Below are 13899 nucleotides of genomic sequence, written 5' to 3'. Positions count from 1 at the left end.
TCAAAATACAAGTAGATTAACGTTTAAGGAGAAGAGGGCAATAAAATCTGTACATAATCTATTTCTTTAGGAAAATGTGATAGGCCAATGGAGAACTCTTTTCTAGAAGGAAAAAATAAACCTGAAATTGGGTTGTTCAAACAAATAAGAAGCCATATTTGCTAAGATTAGCATAGGACACTATTAAAGAAAACATGAGATGTGGAGTTTGCAATGTGTAAAGTTCTATCTTGAAATACCTTCTAAGATAACTTGGAGTAGCCATTGTAATAACAATTGAGGGAGGTTTTGTGCCTCTCTCTGCTTTGTTTGCATTTCTAGGCCAACATGTAGGTCGCATTTGTCAAAGTAATCAATATGAATAATTTAAAAGAGCAAAAGTAACCACTTGGCATCTCTTCAGTTGCCAGAACCAATGTGAACTGATAATGAGGCCAGAGACCACTAAAGGGAGAGTTATAAACAGTGCAGGTAACTAAAAGAAAATCATTATAACTTGGTCCACTGGCAGAGTTTGGAAGCTCTGAGGTGGAAGTGACAGGCAAAACTGGCTTCGTAAGTGGAAGAAGTAACAGTTCAGGTTCTCCAAACACAGTGAACAGTAAACAGGAGAAAGAAAAAAGATGATGTCCCAAATGGATTAGTGTGTACCTGGCTCCTACAACAAATAAAGATTCACCATTAAACTGAAAAGTACCTTCCCAGAGATAAGAGTTCCAAGTGGGCTTGAGAGGGAGATTGTATTTTAGGGAATTTAGGTTGCACTTGAGTTTCAGAATGCTTTAAAGCATACGTATTTGCATCATGTCTCCAAGGAGACAAGTGCATAAACTAATGCTATACACTTTCCATTTTAACATTTCAAATTACTTGCTCCAGGCCATATATTAGCTGCGTTTTTTTAGCTGTTTATGCTCGTTTTATACGTAATAAAGGGAGACAGGCCCATCTAGCTGGGGATTCATCCCACTCTTGTGAGAGATGCCTATTTTAAGGAAGTTTGAATAACATTTAGCTAGGTAAAGTTAGGTAAGACAAATACTATTGTTACAAACAAGGTTGAGAAAACGAGTAATTAGATGGTAGAAAAAGAAGTACTGCTCTTGGTAACTGAAGGGTAGTTTGATTTTTTTAAAAATAGGCTAGATCCAGATTCTATGACTCATCGCTAATCAGAAGAAAAATAAGTGACTAAACAGAGATGCAAGCAGCCCCAGTACTTTGAGAAAGATGTGCAAGGTGTTAGCAGTGAAGAGCAATCTAAAAAGTGCCTGGACATTGTAAATGTTCTACATGCACATCAGTGATGAATGATGAGCAGTGATCTAGTTTCTATTATATGATATTTTTAAGAAGATAACTTTTGACAAGGAAAACATAAAGACATTTGAGTTGCTTTACGGTACTAGTCATTGATGAAGAAACACAGATGACAGTAAATGGGTATGCATGTTACATAACATTCAAAATAAAGCTCTGAAATCATTAGGGCATCAGAATATCTCTTCTTACGAAAACTGAGCAGCTCAGAGATCATTTGGCCAAGTACAAAGATCAATCAGTTTCTGGGCACATGGGCAAATGTATGAATAATAAGAAAGACCAAAACCAAACAGTGGTTCAAAAGTGAAAATTATGAGCCTATGTACATAGTTGGAGCTGTAGGGAGAATTCTCATACTTGGATTAGTAACATTTTTTTAGAACTGTTTATACCTCTTGGGATTGACTGAAAGAATGGCTTTGCATGTTACAAGTGTTCACAAGTAATGATGACAATGAAATGTATGGAAGCATGTCTTACTCCTGAGTAAGGATACAGAAAAACAGAAAGATAATCTTTTTTTATAAATACATGTTTAAGGTAAGTGACAGTCATGTAGTGGATGACAAATGTGTACTTTCAGAAAACCTCACAAGTTGAAAAGATGATTCATGATTTGATTTTTTATTTTGTTTTCTCTTTGATGTAGTTTGAGGATTCATTTGTTGCTAGAGACAAGATGTCCTTTATATTTTGTGACCTGTTAATCCAAACACCTTCATAGCAGAATCTCTGTTGCTGCGTTCTTTGTCAGGTGGTTTGGTACTTTTAGGCAAATCTATTAGTTGGCTTTTCTTGTAACCGACAGCTCGTCATGGTTGTCTCCCTCTTCCTAACGTATTTTATTTCATTTACTTCTTGCTTTGCTTAGTCTTCTGGTGCCCAGCAGAAGCCATTATACATATCAAGGAGCATTTACTTCCTATGACTAGGGAGGAAATGTTTGTAATATAAAAAGAAGATTCGTTGCTTATAGAATATGCAGTGTTTCAGCTCGGTACGTTAAAAAGACAGATATATATAACACTTTAAAATATGTAAAATGTAACCTGTGCATTTTATGTGTAATTGTTAAAAAATATCTGGGGTAAAGAAAGACTTCCAGAAGATGCTGGCAATGGAAAGTATGCAAGAAAAATCTATAGAACTAGCCACGCATTTTCTGTAGAGAACATAAGAGTAGGAGGATAGTGTAGAAGGAGCCAAGAGCACTAGAAGGTACTTCTAATATTATCAGGAAAAACCTATAAGGAAAGAGGCTCTTTAATTAAAAGTATGCTTTGCTTTTTAAATTGATGAAGAGGAAAATCAAGAATAGAAAAATGAGTGATTAGAAGTGATTGAAAACTGTCTTACATTGAGGAGAGAGTTGAATACGCAAGTTGGAGCCTTTAAGAACATAGTAAGCTTACTGAACTTCTGGCAAATATTTTAGAAAAGTCATTGCATGCAGAGAAGTATTAAGAAACACAAGAAAGTTATCTATTTTTGAAGGAATTAAAAATGTGTGTGTGGAAAAACAGCAAGTATATGACACTGTTAATTGGAGTATTATATAAATACTTAGATAAAAGCATTGGTAGGGAAGAGACCACACTGCACAGACTTAATGTCTCAAAAAATAGTAATCAACAAATCGTTATATGAAAGGGATTCTGCAATTTTAGTGATATATGTTGGGGGTACATTACAGTTGGAAAGGTATTTTCCATTGGTTGGAGATAAGCATGTTTCAGTAGCTTGAAAACTAAACAAAGGACTGAAAACCAATGCTAACAGGAAGTAACAGTGTAGTGAATTTTAAGGAATCAGTACTAAAAGTGCAAACTGCCTTTTCAAGAGAACTTTAAAATATATATGTAACTTCCTATATTTGTACATAGGCTTAAGCATATTCAGTGCATTTTTATTTTATGGTAAAGCTCATTTGAAGGCAGTGGTAACATTTCTGTAAAAGTATGCAAAATAAATATTCTCACCTGGCTTATATTGTCATAGTGTATCTCAAGTCAATGAATTATAATAATCTAAAATCCAGCTACTAGAAGTATCTAACATTTTTAAACTACCAAGTTACTTCATAACAAAATGATATTTCTAAGAGTTATTTATAAAGAAATATGACTTATTTTTCTGTCCAGATGATATTGGGATAATTTGACCCTAATATGTCAATTATTTAGATGAGTATTATTGGCATTAGTTATGCTATAAACACTAGCAGAGAAATGGCTTCCCGTATCTTGTGAATTCTCTGTCAAGAGTGCAGCTTGACAAATTGTTCATCCCTAAAAGTGTGTTAAAAATTATAATTATGCTTTGACTTTCTGTTTTTTCCTCATTATTTTCCATCTGTTTTAGATTTCGGGTAACCTCAAAAATTGATTCTATGGAATGAAATGCCTGAAAAAACACTGGAAAAAAGGCATGCATATTTAAATGAGTAGGATAAATTATTGACACTCACTTATGTAGCAGATTGATAAGTATTTCTGTACAGCCTGTTTTTAAAGTTCTTTCTTTGGCTACTCCAGTCTTTCAGTTTCTTTTATAGTGTTTTCTTTATAATTCCCTACAGGTAATTGGATTCCTAAGATTTAATTAACTATTAATTAAATATTTACCCTTTTTATCACAAAGTATTGGGTTTTCTCAGTAGCAATTTATGAACATTTCATGATCTTTATGAATAGCTCAGAGTTCATTATCTATTAAGTTAATGTTATTAAAATACCCAATTGGCAAATACGGTTCTAGAACAATTATTGGCCACTTTCAGGATTTTGTCATTGTAAACAGGTATTCTGATTTCTAAACTATTTCATGAAGACTAATGTGAAGAACCAAAATATAGTTATTTTCTTCCATACTTCCTTCCTCATATTTTTTTTCTCTCTCCCTTTGATGTTTTTCATGATTTATTTAGTTGATTAGCTTCTCTCCCTGTTCCTTATAAAGGCAGTGTCTATACTGTCTTTGTGTACTGTGACAGGAAGAGCCCTGGCACTGTCTGGAGCAGATCTGCTGTGACCACATCACATTGCCTTTGGCTCATGGAATTGTTTCTTTGGCCTTGACATATTTTTTGTTTGTTTTGTATGTGTGTGTGGTTCTTCAGTTCTAAGTGCCAAAAATAATACAGCCCACAGCAATGCTGTTCTTGAACATGAAGCTAAAGGCATGATCGTTTGCCATAGGGCATGATGTGAAGGCATCTGAGGACACACAGCATGCTGGAGCAGTGTTGGAGTGCCTTTGGCAGAAGAGGCCAGTCTTGGCATGGTTTACATCTATGTTCTCTATCAGGAGCAAACTAACCTCTTGGCCATGCTTTGCCTTTTTCACAGGAGGAGCAATTTGGCTTTCTCTAGAATGGAGCCTGAGAATGAGTTAGTTTGGGAATGAAACCAAAAGTGACTCTAGTCCACAGGATAAAGGTATCCCAACTTTGGGGGGAATGAAGCTGATGGAAAGACCGTTAGCTAGGATAAAACTGTCATGCTGTAATTGGAGAATTTGTGTTAGTTTCAAATTGAGCGAAACTGAAACTATCAGTTTCATCACTCAGCTGGTTTACAACATTGGTGATACAAGAAAATGCCTTGTTTTCATGAATAGGTACAAAGACTCATCTTTTTTAATTGGCTTTCAAATGGGATGGTCTAGCACTTGGATCCTAAATGGTCATAACCATTTTTTGTGTATTTGTTCTGTCGACTCATTTTTGTTATATTCTAATACAGTGTAAGTGCAGCTAAGTCAGAACATCTAAAAGAAATGAACAGATCCCAAGCCTATACAGAGCAGACTCTGTCAGTCCCTTGTTAGCTTTGTGTGGACTGACATTAATCAGCATTGATGGGATAGCATGCCAGAAAAGAATTCCTCAGTATGAAAGATTACTGTAAAATGATGAAATTTTCTGGCCCCACATTTGAGATGAAGTCACTAGCAGTTGTAGATTGAGTATGTGACCCTCTCAGTTTGACATTTAGTACTAGGAGGAGGATTTCTTCTTTGTATACCACTCTGTGAAATTTCTCCAGCCAGTCTCTGAGAACAGTTAAAGTAAGGGCCTTTCAAATCCATAAATCGTTGGTTTTTTGTTTTGTTTTTTTTTTTGCCTTAGTTCTTCTGCTGTTCTTTTTCTAGGCTGTCTAACAGAAAACAATTTCTAGAAGCAATGATTAAAGCAAAGATGAGAATGAGCAATTTGAACAGGTAGAGAATCATCACAAGAGAGTATAAATAAGAAAATCCTCAATTTGAACAGATAGGAAATAATCACATAAGTCTATAAATAAGAATATGCAATGCAGTAGCAAGAAAAAATAATGAAAGAATAAGATTCTTACGGTATTGCGTATTCAAAGCTCAGAAACTTGTTAGAAAAAATCTGTCACTATTTATAGTACCTTTGATGAAAATTTAAATCTTCCTACTATTTTGCATGTTGCAACTAAATAGCTGTGCATAAACAAAAATAGTAAGCTGTAAGAATGATTAGGAGAGCAGATGACTGTGGATTTATAACTAGATAATCCTGTTGTTTAACTTTACATGAGCAGACATCTTGTAGCACCTGATATATCTTTGACTGAAATGAAAGCTTAGAAATGTTTTTCTGCTCTGTTGGTTTCTTACCCTTTGTCAAGCCATTCCCCTAAAATATCTGTCCTTTTTAACTGGAGAGTAGGTTTATCTGAAAACAATTTTCTGAAGTAAAATATCCTTCTGTTACACAGACAAATGCATTGGTTGCTTGAGTTCACTTTTAACCAGTGGTGCTGACTCCTTTTTCACATCTTTACATCATCCTCATGTATGTTTTAAATGTGACCATGTGAAGCAAATGGTATTATTCAAACCAGCCCTTCAGAATCTGGTACATATTAATCAAACCCTGGTCAGTTGTACTGTGGTGGAACAGGTCAGTATTGAAGGAGGTGCTCAGGAAAGCTCACATTTAGCAATTAGGAAAGGATGAGGAAGAACAGTACTGTGAAATTTTTGTCCATGCCATGGGTAATTATGCAAGGGTAAGCAAAGCAAAAGTGTGGAGTATAAGGTCCTACAATGAGATGCATGATACTACTTCCTCTGCAGGCCACATAGCTGCTTTTAGTGGCAGCCTGTTATTGAGTGTTCACCCTTGAGAAAACTGAATTCAGTTTGTATTGGGTTGGCTTAATTATAGATATATGCGCTACAGTAAACAAAACATAGAAACATGTAACTAGGTATGACAGGGTAGAAAACTCTTAAATACCTCTTCACTTCTTTTCTGTTACTAGTCAAGGACAAGACATTTCTTTCTGACTCCCCTAAATCAATCTCCTGCTCCAGTTCTTTTACTTTCCTTCTCTCTTTTCCATGATAAGTTTCAGTTGCTTCTTTTAGCCCCAAACCAATGTGGTTTTTTTTCTGTTTTCATAACACTATTTATGTTAAACCAAGAGAATGAACTAAGTCTAGACTTCTAAGGCATGGAAACCCTTAGGCATAGATAGATCATCTGGGGTGTGTGTGGGGTGTGTGTGTGGGGGAAGTCCTCTGTGCATTTTCAGCAACTTATCAATTGATTTGTTTAAAAATCATTGTATTAATAAAACAAAAGCAGTATAAAACTGATCATTTGACTCCCTAATAGAAAAAAATTTAGTAAAAGTGCTATTTTGGTCATACATAAAACCTCTGCATTATGTGTGCATGACTATCAGTTACAAGCATAGTGATACATTGCATAGAAATAGGATGGACACCAAAACATTTAATTTGTTTGATATGTTAATTTTTTATACTGATGGCTTTGCACTGAGGTTAAGTGATGCATTCAGATTGAAATTTTCAGACATTTTCAAAGGTTTAGATATATGCTATAAAGTAATAAAAAGGACACTGAAAACTGCATGTATGCAGGAAAGTACAGGGAATCTCACCAGCTTTTGCATCATAACTGATACACAATTTTGGTTCTAAATTTGTACAGAGACTGACCAGTGAGAAAATACTGAGCGAGCTAATAAGGATTTTTAACATCCAGATTCACAAAAGTCTTGAAAAGAAATTAATTAAGCTAAACACTGATAGTTTATAAGGTCCTTCAGAAGAAATGACAGATTGTCATTGCACAAGGAATTTTCGTAATGGTGTACGTTCATTAAATATCACCTGTGTTAACTCTAGGTAGCTACGCTTGTCATAAAGGATTTATCTATTTTTAATATGGTGTTTAATCTTAATTTTGTTTGTGAGTTCATGATTTTCTGTTTTGTATATTATGTAACTTTAATATTGCTGGTATTTATTAATGGTCCATTTTAAGAGCTGCTTTTAGATATTCTTGACTAAGGAGGATGGAAGCAGGGATGACAGGAAAATATGTAAACTTTTCTTGTAAAAAGACTATAAAGAACCTGGCTGCATTTGCTCTGAGAAGTAGAATTAAAATTTCTGAATTAGTAGATTTGGTGAAGGTGTGTCATCTTGAGTATTAATAATTACTTTTTTCCCATCGAGCTGTTTTGTTTAATATAGGTAATGTCTTCAATTTGTGTAATGATTCTGTTTAATCAAATTAATTAAACCAGTTAAAGGAATACATAAAAAGAAGTCCTGATATATTAAGCAGTGTTGTTTGTCATTTGTTAGGGATAACTGTTCCTCCAACTTGGTACTGAGCCACTGTCCCACCATGTGATAAATTTTAGATACTTTGCTACCTTTTTTTTGCTACTTTGCTAGCCAAAACATTGCTACCTGACTTGCTGGGTTTGCTTCTCAGTGATGGCTGTTGTAAGGCTGATTCAGTGCCTGGTGTAGAAAACTCTTCACCATGGGACTGACAGAGAGATTCCTCCAGCCTTGCCACCTGCTTTACACTAACTACATGGAATGGAGTGGATGCTGTAGCTGGCTGTGCAACCGTTAACACCTGTAGGGGTTTAGGATAAATGGCTATTTTATTGAGGACTAGATCTTGAGGTGAGGCTAAACTTTTTGTGGATTTGCTTAGATCAGAAATATTAATGCATGCAAGTCTAGTTCCTACAGTTCATCCTGCAAAATTAAATAAATAGGTGCTCAGGTGTTCTGAAGAATGTTGCTCGTTCAGTTTTCCTTATCTAATAATTTTTCTCTTAATAATGCTCTTACTTGGTATTGCTACTAAGGCAGTTTTCTTTTTTCATCTCAAAGCTCAAATGTTCTTCATTGATTTAGTAGGTGAATGCTCTGGGCTGAGCGTGAGTATGAGTAGTAAATAAAGTGATTCACACAAACAGCACAAACACATGGTTATTAATAACAGCCATACTCCTTGTTTGGTGTTTGCTAATGAGTGCAAACTCATTTGAACTGTCCTTACTGTGTGTTACTATAAAAACTGTAATGTTCAATGTTTAATACTTTTCTTAGAGAATACACGCAAAATATGAACTCCAGTATAAATACTTAGAAGGAAAGTGGTGGAAGTATAACTGACTTGACAATCACTATCCCCCTTTTTGTTTTAATGAACAGTCTCATGTATTCCATATTTGTGTGGAAGCTGTGTAAGTTTACATGGAAAAAAATACATAACAGGTTACCTTTATTTCTGATTACTAAAAGCAAACCAGTTTACTTTTTATGTCACAAGCAGTAATGATTTTTTGGTTCAATCATAGCATCTTTATAATGTTTGAAAGTAACACTTCTAGCTTATGTTTAATTTCTTTGCTGTAAATAAATGAGACTTCCTATTAGAAGTAAAAGATAAAAATGAGTGTGACATGGCCATTTAACAGGTTGTTACCTAGCCTGAAGTGCTCATCAAGGCTTTTCTGTAATCAGTAGAGAGAGAATGATCTCCAAAGCACTACTCATACTGTCTATTTTAGGCTGCGGTTTCATATTCCCATTCATTTAAACAGTATCATCACCAAAAGCAGCAGCCCTGCCCTGATGGCTTTTCCAATTGGTAATTAGGTGAACATTTGTGTGACAGTGTGATGATTTTGAAACTCAGCCAAGGTAAAACTAATCTGACCGAAAAAAACCCAAAAAGTTTTTGTTACTTTTAACCCAGGTAAGAATGGAAAAATTGGATGGAAGACTAAAAACCTGAATCATGAAAGCACTGGAATGTGTGTTTTTTAAGCATGTTTTGAACTGAGACTCTCGATGTGAGCTGACTGAATATTTCATTTGCAAGGTATTATTTAGGATGTTACATTCTGAGTCATGTGTTACGTGTTTGTCTCCAGTACATCCACAGAAAAGTGCTGGATGGAGCAGTGGCTCTGCATATACATAGGCAATTGTACATATGTGTGCAGTGCCCCTAAATGGTTAGTGCTCCTGTTTGCCAATAGTCCTCAGTGCACATAGGTGTACATTACCAGCAGCATCCCATACAACTTTTTAGGTTGGAAAAATGGGAGTATCTAAAAAAGCCCTTTTTTAGATAAGTTCCTCCTTAAGAAGATGGTAGTAGTTCTGAAAGAGATTTTATGGATAAGGACTGCATTGCTTGGTGCCTTGATTACCTGCTTTTCATGATCTTATTGGTGGGTTACACAATCTTAAGGGCACAGTGAAGTTGTGAGTGAGAATTTACATTACTGAAACAAGAAATTACTTGAGTTAAAACTACCACGGTTTTGACGTAAATGACCCAGGTGATTAAAGTTATAAAAAAACTGTGTGGTGCCTGGGATATCTAAAGGACACACAGACAAGATTACTCTTTAGCTTTGTTTTAGCAGCAGCAGAAGGAACATTAGGAAGACCTGAGTTCCATTGAACTGCTGGATCTCACTGTTTCACTATCAAGTGTGTGCGTCCTTCTTGTTTTATAAAAATACTGCACAAAATCAGATTCAGTATTCATGCAAAAGCTGGATTTCTACACTATGAAGGAGAAACAAATTTTAGAAATATTTCCTACTTAGATAGTGTGTGTGTCTTCAAAATGAATGTTGCAGATGTCAGAGAAAAAAGAAAATTCATCATTTCTCTGTAATTCAGTTTCTCTGTGTCCCACACTTGGAATTTCGGACTGCACAAAATACAGAGTGTATAATCAGTGTTACATAGCATAAACAGCAGCTCTGTCAATGCTTGCATGGTCTGTGCTGATGGTATGTGGATTGCTGTGGAGATCAACTGCAGCCTGTTCATATACATGCATCTCTCTTTGTGAAGTATAAGGACAGAGGGAGAACGTTACGCTTTGGTTGTCTTTATCTTAGTGAATTTAATCCATAATCGAAACTTGAGAAAATGTAAACATATCAAAAAGTATCCTAGAAAACAAGTGTGCTAGTACGTCCCCACTGTAAAAAGTTCTACTTAGTCTCTGTGTGTCTACATTGTTTTCAGCTCTCAGACCAGCTCTCAGTTTCTGGCAAGTAGGGAATATATATTTCAAATATATTGCTTTGAAATACAAATACACATAATGTTTAGCCCATATTTTGTGAAAGTTGATTTGTACCACAGTGCTGTATCTGGTGAGAACAGGCAACCTGCGCTTTGGAATTGAGACCTTGAGATACGACTGTGACTACAAATCTTCACCTGGCTCTCCACAAGGATAATTATTGGATTCCCAAGATTTGAGCCTGTGTATTTTAAGTTCTTACGCTATGTAGCTGTATTTGTTAAAAAAAAAAAAAATATATATATATATAAAAAAAAAAAATTCATAGCCATCTCTTCCATTTATACTTTCAGTATGACCAAGTGACCTATTCCTTGCAAATTAGAAAGTCTTAAAAGTGTGTCGGCCTTCTATAAAACTGCTGTCATACCCTGAATCTAAAGCAAAAGGCATTCCTCACCAGAGGTAGGAACACAATATAAAACTCAGAATAGATTTTTGGCTGCTTTCCTTCCATTTTATGTATTATTCCTTAAGGTCTGTCCCTGAATCTAGGACATTTTTATATACCTGTAGGTAACATTTAAAATTAATGGCAGCCTTTCAGTTGAGTTAAATGGGATGTGCTGTATTTTATCAGATCTCAACTGTGAGATGGGCTCTGCATATAAGGAAGTCTTAAGACCTCTGTTTCTCCCTGGACGAGCTGCTGTTGCCAGCAGATTGCTACTTCCCTTCATATCGTGGAGGGCGGAGACATCCAGCATAGACAGAGATAATTGATCAGACCATGACTGCAGTGTTTGTCACTAAAATTAGCATCTACCTACAGTTGTCACACTATGTGAGGCAGGTATTTCCTATATGTATTTTACTTTAGTTTTTTACAGAGATGCTTGCTGTGTATTTTTTTCAGTATTTTCCTTCTGATGAGTTCAGGTAGCTGAAAATGCCATTCCTTATAAGTCCAGAAAAACTGAGATTTTATTTTTGTTTTTGTAAATACCTGTGTCAGCTTTCCACCTTAAGTAATCTTATTCACTTCCTTCCTCGGCCAGCTTTGTTTTTTGGGCCACAACACAGCTGCGCCCATGTAAACCACTTGCTGCATCTCAGTAGACCACAGTTGACTTTGAGGACTCTCTAGGAGCAGAGTTAGTTATTTATGTACATTATTTTGTGGCCATATATATTAAGAGCTTTGGGACAGGGTTTGGCTTTGTGTTGTCTTGGTACAGCACCAAGCAGGAGTTGTCAGCTGTGTGACAGCTGTAGGCGAAAAGTTCATCATCTGATCCCTGCAAGTGCCAGCTACTTTTGTATCTGTTTTGCTCCCATGGTGATCGCAGCTTTAGAGTCTGCTTCCTTCACACCCCTTAGATCAAAACAAACCCTTTTCTTGAGTTTCAAGGTATGTTGTGAAGCACATTTATTAGATGTAGGTTTTAAATAGAAAGATATGCTGAACACTGGCTAGTTTGAGAAAATGTTTTTGAAGTTTTAGGTGTAAACAGACTGACTATGTGAACTGACAGACTATAGTGCTTCTATAATGTCTCCTGTATATAGGGCAGGCAAATGGTTTAGATGTGGATTCTGGTACTCCTGTGGTCCAGTTTTGTTTAGCAAAGGGAGGTGGCAAGATCCAGTTGTCACTTGGTGCTGGCATAAGTTACAGGAGCTTCTGCACTTTGTTGCTGTGAAGGAGAGAGACTCTGGAAGGCCATGTACCAGGTTTCCCTGCATATCATTCCTCCCCTGTCATTGCAACATGACTCAGGTGGGGTGTGCAGCAGGTGGCTGTGTGGCTCCTGGATGCCATGAGGCCTGTGAAAACTGCTCAAGTCCTCACCTCCAGCAGTGCTGACCCGTTGGGCTGTCCCCATGGTGTCTGAAAGGTGGTCAGGGTTTTAGGATATGTAACAAGAGTAAGGTATATAAACAGAAGAATATAGAGGTATTTTATCACTGCTAAATTTGAAAAGATCTGACTACTTCTTATCTGAAGTGCCAAATAAGTTTAACATTGTTGTTTTGCATTTTTCTGGTTGGTATTTTGTGTACTAAATACAGATGAGTATGCACACACATACACAATCTACAGATCTATTCATGGTTATCCTCTATTGTTCTCATTTAAATTTTTTCTTTTGTTTTCAGACAGGTATGCACATATATTAGCTATATGCACATGTGTATTTATTTACCTGATTCTATTGGCAGGATCTTGTTTCTGAAGGTCAGAACATTTACATATACTTTGGTGGTGTGACAATCCTGAGATTTGTTTTAAGGGTAGGAACGAGCAACCTAGATGCTAAAGATTCTTATCCTTTGCTTTCAAAGTGGTGTGGCAATAATTGAAAACATGCTTTAGTAGGCTCTTAGAAGTTGATTACAAAAAGTGTAATTTTGCTAGATTTGCTAGATTCTTCTATGCTAATGTCAAGGAGGTTTGCGCTGCCAGTTTCTAAATGGAGAAAATACTGACCTATAAATGCTCTAACACTGAGAAGCAGTTCAGTTGCTTCTGTATCCTGCAGACAGGCAGCCTCATTTGGTGAGATTTGGAATTTAACGTGCAGATTATCAAGCCAAACCTCCTCTTTTCATCAGACAGACACTTATTTTATGTAGAAGGGATTAGCACAGTTAAATTGTATTTTGAAATGGTTGTTTCAACCCCCTATCTGATACAGACGGGTTTGCTGATTTAGGGGATTTTACTTTGTCTCCATGTCTTATTCTCACCATCTGAGTGTATTTGCTTTACTGCTCGTGGCTGGCTACATAATAGCAGTATAGGGATTGTATTACACTTCCCAGTCTGTCGATAGGAAGGACTGGGCAAAGGTATAACAAACCCATATTGCTTCAGCTCCCTGTCTCCAAGGTAAGGCTAATCAGCTTTTGTTGAAAACAGCAATCAGGGATTGCTTTAGCTCTCTTACTTGTTTTTTAACTTCTTGGTGCCAGATGCTTCAGTCCATGCAGTGCCAGGAAAAGGCTTGCACTCCCTGGATTACTCGCGTCACGTCTGCACAAAGACATTTCAATATTGTTTTTCCCCAGTCCAGTAATGAGTCTGATGAGGTAGTTAAGAATCCAAACATCATGCTTTCTGTCTGTAGGGTGGAGTTTAACTTATTTTGTGCTTCTGACATCTTTTGCGTGTTGTGACAGTTTTTCATATTTCATTATTAAAGAACTTT

The 13899-nt window shown here is 36.2% G+C and overlaps 1 protein-coding gene across 8 annotated transcripts in view; it reads left to right on the top strand.

The window, feature by feature from the left end:
* The window catches only part of ZMYND11 (zinc finger MYND-type containing 11), a 106422-nt gene that overhangs the window by 45948 nt on the left and 46575 nt on the right, over positions 1 to 13899 (top strand). The gene's annotated exons all lie outside the window — the stretch shown is intronic.

Source organism: Falco peregrinus, chromosome 5 (assembly GCF_023634155.1).
Source record: "Falco peregrinus isolate bFalPer1 chromosome 5, bFalPer1.pri, whole genome shotgun sequence".
NCBI lineage: Eukaryota > Metazoa > Chordata > Aves > Falconiformes > Falconidae > Falco > Falco peregrinus.
The sequence above is the reverse complement of the archived record's forward strand: the minus strand, read 5'-3'. Positions and strand labels throughout refer to the sequence as shown.